The 12,226-nt window shown below is 40.5% G+C and overlaps 1 pseudogene; it reads right to left on the bottom strand.

Moving 5' to 3' along the window:
• Nucleotides 1-4,305: 4,305 nt before the first annotated feature.
• Nucleotides 4,306-5,269, bottom strand: LOC147358136 (olfactory receptor 51F1-like; annotated as a pseudogene).
• Between the last annotated feature and the right edge of the window lie 6,957 nt (nt 5,270-12,226).

Below are 12,226 nucleotides of genomic sequence, written 5' to 3'. Positions count from 1 at the left end.
TCCCTGCAACAAGTATACATGTTGCTCTTCCCTTTATGCTAGTTTTCTATAGTTCCCTTTGAATTTCCAGTTCTCAAGATAACATTCAATCTGAGAAAATCATCATCATAATATTTGACTATAAAGTAGAAAGGCTCAATTGTCTGTGTTATATGAATCTCTGAGGACAGGGTAAAACCTAATGTTATCTGACTTTTTTGTAGGCTCATTTAAACAATTATAAATAGAACACAAAGCATAAAATCAATACAACAACCCCCTTTCTCTAGCTTCTTACCAGCTTTATGGGGAAAAACAAGCCTTCTCTGTCTTTATCAGCAAAGAGTGAACAAGTTACAGCTCTGGAGCCATTGATTTTATAGTAAAGTGGAATTGAACTGTGGAGCCATTGGTAAAATGTGAATATTGCTGGGGCTGCATATATAGAAAAGCAGAAATACTGCTATCTCCATCTATTAATATAATACAGTGCTGTGTAATCCCAGAAGGGTTTTAGCTGCTAACTTGAGTGAACAGTGGTCCACAGAGACAATACTGCAAAGCAAAATAAACCAAATCATCCATATAAAAGGAAAGCTTAGGCATTGTTGTAGGCACTGGGGAATAGAGAGATGCATATTATTATGTCTAGATTACCAGTATGCTAGAAAAAGAAGAAAGCAAATCAATTTTCACTGGAACAATTATGAAGACAATGAAGAGAGAAGAAAACATGTACTTCAGTTCCAAGCCTCTGTCTTTTCACTACCATATTGATCCATAGGGATGATGATATATCCGTTCTCAAATCCATCTCTCTCCAGCTACTCACTTGCTTTTGCCCAATAAATGGGATACTTTCTGGTATGTTCAGTTCAGTTCAGTCACTCAGTCATGTCTGACTCTTTGCAACCCCATGGACTGAAGCATGCCAGGCTTCTGTTCATCACGAACTCCCGGAGTTTATTCAAGCTCATGTCCATTGAGTAGGTGATGCCATCCAACCATCTCATCTTCTGTCATCCCCTTCTCCTCCTGCCCTCAAACTTTCCCAACATCAGGGTCTTTTCAAATGAGTCAGCTCTTCACATCAGGTGGCCAAAGTATTGGACTTTTAGCTTCAACATCAGTCCTTCCAATGAATATTCAGGACTGATTTCCTTTAGGATGGACTGGTTGGATCTCCTTGCAGTCCAAGGGATTCTCAAGAGGCTTCTCCAACACCACAGTTCAAAAGCATCAATTCTTTGGTGCTCAGCCTTCCTTATAGTCCAACTCTCACATCCATACATGACTACTGGAAAAACCATAGCCTTGACTAGATGGACCTTTGTTGGCAAAGTAATGTCTCTGCTTTTTAATATGCTGTCTATGTTGGTCATTTCTTTTCTTCCAAGTAGTAAGCATCTTTTAATTTTATGTCTGTAGTCACCATCTGCAGTAATTTTGGAGCTCCCCAAAATAAAGCCTGTCACTCTTTCCCTATGTATTTCCCATGAAGTGATGGGACCAGATGACATGATCTTAGTTTTCTGAATGTGAGTTTTAAGCCAACTTTTTCACTCTTCTTTTTCATTTTCATCAAGAGGCTCTTTAGTTCTTCTTTGCTTTCTGCCATAAGGGTAGTGTCGTCTGCGTATCTGAGGTTATTGATATTTCTCCCAGCAATCTTGATTACAGTTTGTGCTTCATCTGCATATAAGTTAAATAAGCAGGGTGACAGTATACAGCCTTGACATACTCCTTTCCCTATTTGGAACCTGTCTGTTGTTCCATGTCGAATTATAACTGTTGCTTCCTGACCTGCATACAGATTTCTCAAGAGGAAGGTCAGGTGGTCTGGTATTCCCATCTCTTTAAGAATTTTCCAGAGTTTGTGGTGATCAACACAGTTGAAGACTTTGGCATAGTCAAAGCAGAAGTAGATGTTTTTGTGGGAGTCTTTTATTTTTTTGATGACCCAACGGATGTTGGCAGTTTCATCTCTGGTTCCTCTGTCTTTTCTAAATCCAGCTTGAACATCTGGAAGTTCACGGTTCACGTACTGTTGAAGCCTGACTTGGAGAATTTTGTATTTTATGTTAATTGGGTCCAATTTTGCTAGCGGCTGAGGTCACTTTGGGTAAATGATTAGTTTTCATGTGTATGTGTTCTTGCTGTCTTACTTGCTGTTTTCCTGTGGTACTCAGTGTAAGGATCTAGACTCTGGAGAGAATTTGTCATCCTTGTCACTGTGGCCAGTTGAGCAATGGACAGAGACTACTGTATGGACCTAGAAATTCTAGATCCATAGGAAAGGTGAAAATTCACACCCAGATATCATGTATCTCCTTTATAGAGAAGCCTCACATCGATAGAGGGTGTCTTGTTTGCCTGCTGCTGCTGCTGCTGCTAAGTTGCTTCAGTTGTGTCCAACTCTGTGCGACCCCATAGACAGCAGCCCACCAGGCTCCCCCGTCCCTGGGATTCTCCAGGCAAGAACACTGGAGTGGGTTGCCATTTCCTTCTCCAATGCATGAAAGTGAAAAGGGAAGGTGAAGTTGCTCAGTCGTGTCTGAGTCTTTGTGAACCCATGGACTGCAGCCCACCAGGCTCCTCCGTCCATGGGATTTTCCAGGCAAGAGTACTGGGGTGGGGTGCCATTGCTTTCTCCACTTGTTTGCCTAGATAGCAATAAATCTAATAGTGTGTTCCCATTTAGCTATTTTCCTTTAATGTATATTTGGCTATTATTCCTTGTGTAAGAACTCTTAATGGCAGAAAGTGTTAGTGGGATTTAATTCAAGCATTGTAGTTCTTCCTGGAACCACCACCCCCACTCTGTACCTCCAAGTGTCTGGACTGATACTTCAACAACAGAAATGAACCAAATTAATGTTTGAAATCTAATGTCAGTGTTAAAGAATGAAAAGTCCACCACTATTGAATTCAAATAGTTTAGAATCTAACTAGATTCTCCATCTACATCCTTTGGTTAAGACAGCCCAAGGGACTCTCAAGAGTCTTCTCCAACACCACAGTTCAATAGCATCAATTCTTTGGCGCTCAGCCTTCTTCACAGTCCAACTCTCACATCCATACATGACCACTGGAAAAACCATAGCCTTGACTAGACGAACCTTTGTTGGCAAAGTAACGTCTCTGCTTTTGAATATGCTGTCTAGGTTGGTCATAACTTTTCTTCCAAGGAGTAAGCGTCTTTTAATTTCATGGCTGCAGTCACCATCTGCAGTGATTTTGGAGCCCCCCAAAATAAAGTCTGACACTGTTTCCACTGTTTCCCCATGTATTTCCCATGAAGGGATGGGACTAGATGCCATGATCTTCGTTTTCTGAATGTTGAGAAAATTTTACTACCGTTTCTGTCTTTTCCTTTGTGTGTCAGTTGCTCAGTCATTTTCAACTCTTTGTGATCCCATGGAGTGTAGTACTCCAGACTCCAAAGCCCATGGGATTTCCCAGGCTAGAATACTGGAGTGAGTTGCCATTTCCTTCTACACTGGATCTTCCCTCTTAGAGTCTTGTAATCTTCATTATCTACCCTTGAGTACTTAAGAATTAGAGCTGGTGCTAGAAATTTTAGAATTCAAGTTCAGCAATAGTAGATCGTAATACCAAAACTATAGAACCCCTATGTTTAAACCAGGACAATAAAATACATTTATATGACATTAAGGGATTGAAGATTAACATTTCTTAGATTCCCTCAAATCAGAGGAATAAAGAGATTTTTTTTTCCATGGCATCATGGATGTTTTTAAAAAGAGAATCTAATAAACCTTCCAATTCCATTTGATTGTTCTTCAAGCTTTCATACTGTCACTTTATAAAATAACCTCACATATAACCTCTCTTACTCCTTTCACCATCTCACGCATCCCTTACTCCAGCTATAGTAACCATGTACAATCCTTGGTGTATCAGGCTATGTCACATTTCATTGACTGCAGAGACCTGTGCCCTGGGCCTGGAAGATCCTTACATTTTTACATGTTACATATTATTCTTAGTTCAAGTAGTTAGCTCTTCAAACAATTCTTTGAATCTGCAATATGATCTAGATATTTTATTCAGTGTCGTATAGCCTTCTGGATATAATTCTATGGTAACACTCCTATTCACTGCCATTATTATATATATATATTTAACTTTATGTCCCTGACACTAGACTATATAAACTAGACTATAGAGGACAAGGATGTTTCTTATATAAACTTGTATTACCACCACTAAGGAAAAGTGTAATGTTACTCACAATAAAATGTTGAAGGAAGGGAGGAAGAAAGTAAGGTTATTTCTATCTAGGACATTGCATGATCAGACTCTCTACTCTGTGTTTGGAAATAGTTTGTAGAAAGCTTTACGGATTTGTTTGGTCTTCACACTATATGTAATAGGGTACAGCACTGGGGGCAATAGAAAATGGAGATTTGACATCAGTGTATGGACATATGGAGGAGCACTCTGCCCAAACCGATGTACTGAAGCCAAGATGACCCAGGGGATGTAGAAGATGGCAACAGCCCCAATGTGAGAGATGCAAGTGCCGAAAGCCTTTGCCTTTCCTCTGGGGAGGCGATGCTAAGGATGGACTTGATGATCAGCATGTAGGAGAGGAAATGCAGGGAATATCTATACCTGAGGTCAGAATGAGAGCAACTAAAACACAGATACTGTTGACCTTGATACTTGAGCAAGAACACTTAATCACATCAGGGTGGTAGCAATAGGAGTGAGAAAGCACATTAGGACCACAGAAGGATAACCTCTTAAGGAGCAGGAGCAAGGGCATCAGGTTGACCAGCATTCGTACAAAAATTACCACACCAGCTTTGATGATTCTAGAGTTGGTTAGAATCATAGCATATCTTAGGGGGTTGCAGATGGTAACAAAGCAATCAAAAGCCATGGCCAAAAGCACAGAAGATTCCACGAGGGTGAATCCATGCAGAAAGAACATCTGCAGAATGCAAGCATCCAGGCTGATGACCCTGGCATTGAACCAGAGGACACCAAGTGTTGTGGGAAGAGAGGAAATAGTTATGCCAATGTCGGTGGTGGAGAGCATGGAGAGGAAGTAGTACGTGGGCTCATGGAGGCTGGAGTTTGTGATCACTACATACAGGATGGTGCTATTCCCCAAAAGGGCAATCACACAAAGGCAGCAAAAGGGGATAGAAAACCAGATGTGAAAATCTTCTAGCCCTGGAATTCCGGTCAAGAAGAAAGTTGGGGAAGTGGAATTACCAATCGACAGCATGGTGGCCTGAGTGACATGGTATTCTCCTTCACTTAGTTCCTGCAATGATACATTTCATTGAGTCGAAACTACTGTCTGTCAGATATTCTGATAATTGTTCTAATTATTATACCTCATGTAGTCCCTACAGAGTTAGAGGTAGCTTTTATCTATCATCTTTATTTTACAGATAAATTTCAGCTAGATTAAATTAACCCATTAAACAAGTAACAGACAAGTGTGACTCAAACCTCTCATTTTTCCTACTCTGTCATACTTAGCATATGCTATGAACAGCAGGACTGAAGCTAGGGTGAGGCAAGTAAAACATTTGCCTTGGGAAGGGAGTATAAGGATGGTGCTAAAAAAAAAAAAAAAAACCACACACACACAACTCACAGCAATTGGATAGATAACATTTTTATGCAATATTTAAAAAAGTCAAAACCAATGCAAAAATATCCATGACAAACAGAACATCAAAATTCTGAACCAGAGCTGTGTCAAACCACATTGGAGTCCAAAGCAAAATGACAAATGTACATCACTATGTACATGTTTTTATGCATTTTTTGATACTTAACATTTTCCAGAACATTAACGTAACTTGAATGTTGACAAATGAAAAGTAATTGTATTAAATCTCACATTATTACTTTATATTTAAATATTTTATTTATATCATAATATAATTTTACTTCAGCTAATTATAAATTATTTATAATTCTCATGTATCTCCAATATGGCAATTTTCTCAACTGAAAATGAGATAAGTGGGACTTCCCTGGTGGTCCAATGGTTAAGATTCCATGCCTCCAATGCAGGGGGATTGGGGTTTGATCCTTAGATCCCTGGCTGGGGAACTAAGATCCCACAGGCCACACAGTATTGCCAAAAAGAAAAGAAGAACCTGGAGAAGGAAACGGCAACCCACTCCAGTATTCTTGCCTGGAGAATCCCATGGACAGAGGAGCCTGGCAGGCTACAGTCCACGGGGTTGCATAAGAGTTGGACACAACTGAGCGAGACACTCCCCACTCCTCATCTTTCAGAGAAGGTGTTTCTCTTCTCTAGATTAGCATGAGTATGTGTGTGGCCTTACAACGTGGAAAGAGCTGTAGTTTAGTGGATGTATCCTAGGTATATGCTTCGTTCTAAGACAACATTTTTCTTGTAAGTACACTTGGTCTTTGAACAACAAGGGTTTGTGCTGTGTGGATCCACTCGTATGCAGATGTTTTTCAATAAACACGTACTGTAATATCAAAAAAAAAAAAGAAAAGAAGAAAATAAAGTAAGCAAAAAAGTAGATTTAAAAATATATTGTTGATAAGTTTGCTTTCATTAAAACTAAAGGTTCATATTTTTTTTCTTTTGCCCTAAACTGTAATATGACTTGGCATGGTACAGAATTTTATTTAAAACTTTGAGGTTTTATTGATTATGGACTAAAAAAAATTAGATTAGATTAGATTAAAATGCTGCATTAAAACATTATCATAATTGCTAAATTTTTTGGTGTCCCCTTAAATTTTTCACTCCCCTCCCTGTAGTACTGGCCTTAAGCAGTTGCTATCCTTGGATGACCTCCCATCCCAACATGCTGCTGCTGCTGCTGCTGCTAAGTCACTTCAGTCGTGTCTGACTCTGTCGGACCCCAGATTCTCCAGGCAAGAACATTGGAGTGGGTTGCCATTTCCTTCTCCAATGCATGATAGTGAAAGAGAAAGTGAAGTCGCTCAGTCGTGTCCAATTCTTAAATGATGCTAAAAATAATTTTCATGATTCTGAGTTTCAGGAAAAGTTTCAGTACTTAACTTGTGTTTTAAACTTTTAGAGCACTGCTGGAGGATTTCTTTTTCCCCTCACTCCCATTTCCAGCCCCTTCCCCACTATTTCCCCAATCCAAGAAAGAGACAGGAAAGAAATATTTCTTTCTCTTTCATATTTCTACTCCAGCTTTCCCCACCTCTCTGTGACCTTGGTGCTTCTCCCCCACATCTTCTCTTTTTGTCATCTCCTTACCTGCTATTCACTGGAGGAAAAAGTTCCCTGCCTTTACAAGACCCCATCAAAGAGATAAGTGAAAACTCCTGACTGATGGAACTGCTTTCTGGGGCACTTGGCTGGGGAAAATCTACAATTTCAGCCTTTTCAAGCAAGAGCAAATAGCCATTTAAATAGCTTTTCCCGCATGACAGCCCTGCCAAGAGCAGAATCCCTAGCTCCAGAGGGACCTCGTAACCCACACCAGAGAAAATGCATGAATTTTTTCAGGCACTTGATACACTTGAGGAAAACCTCTTGAGTGTAATGTTTTTGCACAGACATTAAGCACAGCTTTCCTGCTGTGAATTACACCCTTGGAAGGGGGAAGAGATGGAAGTGACATAACCGAGTATCAACACAGGACTGCACAGGCAGGACTCACTACATATATCATCTGATATTCTTACTTTAGCATTTCATTACTTACATTCTGCATTTAAAGAAAAAAAATCATTGACAGAAAGAAGCACTAGTAAATAGTATTTCAATGATTTCAGGAGGGATTAAAAGGAACAAAAAAGACCAAAACAAACCGCAAAAACAAGTCTTCAATAAATAGAATTTTTTTGGCATGTTCAGAAATAACGATAACTATCATTTTTGAGCAGCTTCTATGTGCTGTATTTTATGGCTTAATTAATTCATACATTTGCGGCTGTTTTCACTGACAAATTCATTTAAATAATTATGGTGAGTATGTACTGTGTTCTGACCTGTTCTGACAGTGACATCTAATAATGGGGGAAGCAAATACATTACATTTACTTAAACCAATTTCTTAGTTTTATTTGGCTGTGCTAGGTCTTAGTTGTGGCATGCAGGATCTTCGATCTGCCTTGTGTCACAGAGGATCTTCTCATTGCCTGTGTGGGATCTTTAGTTGAAGTAGGTGGGATCTAGTTCCCTGAACAGGGATTGAACCTGGGCCCCCTACATTGGGAATGTAGAGTCTTAGCCACTGGACCACCAGAGAGAGTGAAAAGTGGCAGTCAATCAGTCATGTCCAATTCTTTGCAACCCCATGGACTGTAGCCCAGCAGACTCTTCTGTCCATGGAATTCTCCAAGCAAGGATACTGGAGTGGGTTGCCATGCCCTCCTCCAGGGGCTCTTCCTGACCCAGGATCGAACCCAGGTCTCCTGCATTGCATGGGGATTCTTTGCTGTCTGAGCCACCAGGGAAGTCCCTACTTAAACTATTTTGGGTTAAATATTTTGAGCTGGGGAGACTAGCCTGGATTATCCAGGTGGACTTGATGTAATAACGAAGGTTTTTATAAGAAGGAGGCACAAAGCTCAGAGTTTGAGTAGGACCCAGGACTATGGAAGGAGAGATTGGAGATCTGTAAGGAAGGGGACACAAGCTAAGGAATTCAGACAAGCTCTAGAAACTGGAAAAGGCAAGGAAACAGATTTTCCGCTAGAGCCTCCAGAAAGAATACAACTCTGCTGATACCTTGATTTTTAGCCCCACAACATTTATTTTAGACCTTGACCTCCAAACTGTAAGATAACACATTTGTGGTATTTTAAGCCACTGAATTTATGCTAATTTATGGTAATTTGTTAAGCAGTGCAAAAATGCTAATTCAGAACTCACCCACAAGGCAGTGTGAGTAAAGGTTACTCCACTGGTGCCCAAATGCCTTTTCTGCCATTGGCAAATAGCTACACTGCTTTTGGCACCTAAAGCTAAGATCTCTCCTTTTTAATCATCTCTTTTTAAAAAAAATCTCAGTTTAATTAATTAATTTATTTATTTTACTTTACAATATTGTATTGGTTTTGCCATACATTGACATAAATCAGCCATGGGTGTACATGTGTTCCCCATTCTGAACACCCCTCCCACGTCCCTCCCCATCCCATCCCTCTGGGTCATCCCAGTGCACCAGCCCTGAGCATCCTGGATCATGCATCCAACCTGGACTGGCGATTTGCTTCACATGTGATACTTTACATGTTTCAATGCCATTCTCCTATATAATCCCACCCTAGCCCTCTCCCACAGAGTCCAAAAGACTGTTTTATACATCTGTGTCTCTTTTGCTGTCCCTCATACAGGGTTATTGTTACCATCTTTCTAAATTCCATATATGTGCATTAGTATACTGAATTGGTGTTTTTCTTTCTGGCTTACTTCACTCTGTATAATAGGCTCCAGTTTCATCCACCTCATTAGAACTGATTCAAATGTATTCTTTTTAATGGCTGAGTAATATTCCATTGTGTATATGTACCAGTGCTTTCTTATCCATTCCACTTGGAGGATTCTATTTGGAGATGAGGCTAAAAATGCCAAGAAAAAAATCAATTATATGAATTATTTAAAATGTAACATTTGCTAATAAATACATAGTTTAGAAGGGATATGTCATATTTAATTATATAATTTAATCCACAAAATAACACTATATAATTTATTTATAATTATCTTCTAATTTAACAGAAGAGGAAACCGAAGTCCCAGTGTGTTAAAGCAACTTATTCAAATTTATGCAGCTGGTAAATTGCGGCATGTAACCCTAACCTTAAATACTTTCCTGCTCAATTATTGCTCCTCATCACATTTGAAGGAGTGCATACTTCAGAGATATAACAACAAATATAAATAATACAATTTTCCTTTTTGCTATCACGTTCTACATGAGTTCATACTGAAAGTATAACCATTTTGGAATCTGACTGATTGGTGTTTAAATCTTAACTCTGTCATCACTAGGTTGTGACATTGGATATGTACTTGTCTCATTGATAAAATGTGGATAATAATATAATAATATTGTGAAAATGACTTGAGACAAAGTCTGTACAACACAACATAGTGTTTGTCACATGGATAATGCTCAATGAATGGGAGACTTATTTGGATAGAACTTGGCAAAAACTGATATTTTTGAAATTACATTTGGAGTATTTACAATATTCTAGTTGTGGATTAAATAAAAGTTTCTGTATACTCTATGTATATTATATATAGTATATGAAGTATTTGGTGTGGTCTGATACAGAATAAAACTATGGAAAATGTTAATTGTTCTCATCGCTAGTTTGAAAATGACAACAGCTTATTTGTTTGGTTTCTTCACCCAATTCTTTTATCTCCTCCTGGTAGAAAGGAACTTTTAAAAAATGCGATATGCACACACTTATGCCATGAGGATTGTCAGAATGAGTAAGAAAGTGTTTGTTCATCCTGTAGCTACTTGCCCAAGTTCACTATTACAAGGGACTGATTCATTTTAAGAATCTACTCATTCTGTCTAATTATTGAGCCAGTAGAATAAAATTGAGGACTTGGGCTGGTGCTCTTCCTGGATATCATGTTGCAAGTAAATGCAGAAGACACAGTTCATGTCACAGTCCAAGTAGGGCTGGACATAAAGTTCTACCCCTAGAATACTTCACAGGCACACTGCAGACAATTCCTGAAGAAAAGACACTATGATCCTATCCTCTTTCAATCTTCTTTATTCCCTCTGCTTTCTCCAAACAGGTGTGCTAACAGTACTTATTTTTGAGTGAAACAGGCTATAACAAGAAAGATTACAAGACCTTGATGTGCTCACTCTGTGGGGTAATCTTTCGTTGATTTTTGAAAGGAATCCAGAGTTTTAGTGACTAGAGTTTTGAGATGCAATTATGTGCACTATTTAAGTAGGGAGAGAGGCTTCTAGGAGGCTGAGGCTCAGCCATACAGAATTCATCAGTAGTGGCATTGTCTTCCCAATTCATCTGCTTCTCTTTCTATGTGTGACCTGATGGATAACGGGTATAGAGGAAAAGAGTCTGTATATGTGTCCAAAGTGGCTTCAGTCACTTCATTCCCCCAGTTATTACTGCTTTCAACACTTGGCAGAGTCAACTACAGAACCAGCATTCACAGCACAGTTGGAATGCCAAAGAGAAGAGCAGCATAAATTGATCCAACCAGTCCATTCTAAAGGAGATCAGCCCTGGGATTTCTTTGGAAGGAATGATGCTAAAGCTGAAACTCCAGTACTTTGGCCAGCTCATGCGAAGAGTTGACTCATTGGAAAAGACTCTGATGCTGGGAGGGATTGGGGGCAAGAGGAGAAGGGGACGACAGAGGATGAGATGGCTGGATGGCATCACTGACTCGATGGACATGAGTCTGAGTGAACTCCGGGAGTTGGTGATGGACATGGAGGCCTGGCCTGCTGCGATTCATGGGGTCGCAAAGAGTCGGACACGACTGAGTGACTGATCTGATCTGATCTGATCTGATCTTGGATAAGGGGCCAGTCCGGGCTTAAGAATTTTGATGGGTTAAGAAGATAAGAGTTGTGCTTAATACCAGGATAATAGAAGATACTTTTTCAGTAAGTTCAATTCGATTTAATTCAATAAAGCAATTAAGTATTTTATTGACCCCTGCCCCATTATGTGATGGGCGGGCTAAAGCACAGGCGAGAGAAGCTACCCCACCTCCAAGGTCAGGGGCAGAAGCTGAGAGGACTCCATGCCCGAAGGGCCGGCGGCCAAGGGGAGTTACCCCAAGTCCGAGATCAGGGGCAGCTGCCGAGAGTGCCAGACTGCGACGGTGCAGGAACGGCTGAGAGGAGCTACCCAATGTCCGAGGTCAGGAGGGCTGGCCGAGAGGATATACCCAGCGTCTGAGGTCGGGGCAGCGACAACAGGAGTTACCCCGCGTCCGAGGCCAGGGGCAGCGGGCGGGAGGAGCTACCCCACCCACCTAAGCCTGAGGCAAGGGGCGGCAGGCGGGAGGAGCAACCCTACGCCTGGCTGAACAGGCACAGGAGGGCCTTAGAGGAGCTATCCCACGTTGAAGGTCAGGAAGGGAGGTGGTGAGGAGATACCCCTCGTCCAAAGTAAGGAGCATTGGTTGCGCTTTGCTGGAGCAGCCGTGAGGGGATACCCCACACCCAAGGTAAGAGAAACCCACGTAAGATGGTAGGTGTTGCAAGAGGGCATCAGA

Source organism: Bos grunniens, chromosome 15 (assembly GCF_055505025.1).
Source record: "Bos grunniens cultivar Pamir isolate PY7600 chromosome 15, Bosgru_T2T1.0, whole genome shotgun sequence".
NCBI classification, from domain to species: domain Eukaryota; kingdom Metazoa; phylum Chordata; class Mammalia; order Artiodactyla; family Bovidae; genus Bos; species Bos grunniens.
Note: the sequence above shows the minus strand (reverse complement) of the source record. Positions and strands in the feature narration are given on the sequence as shown.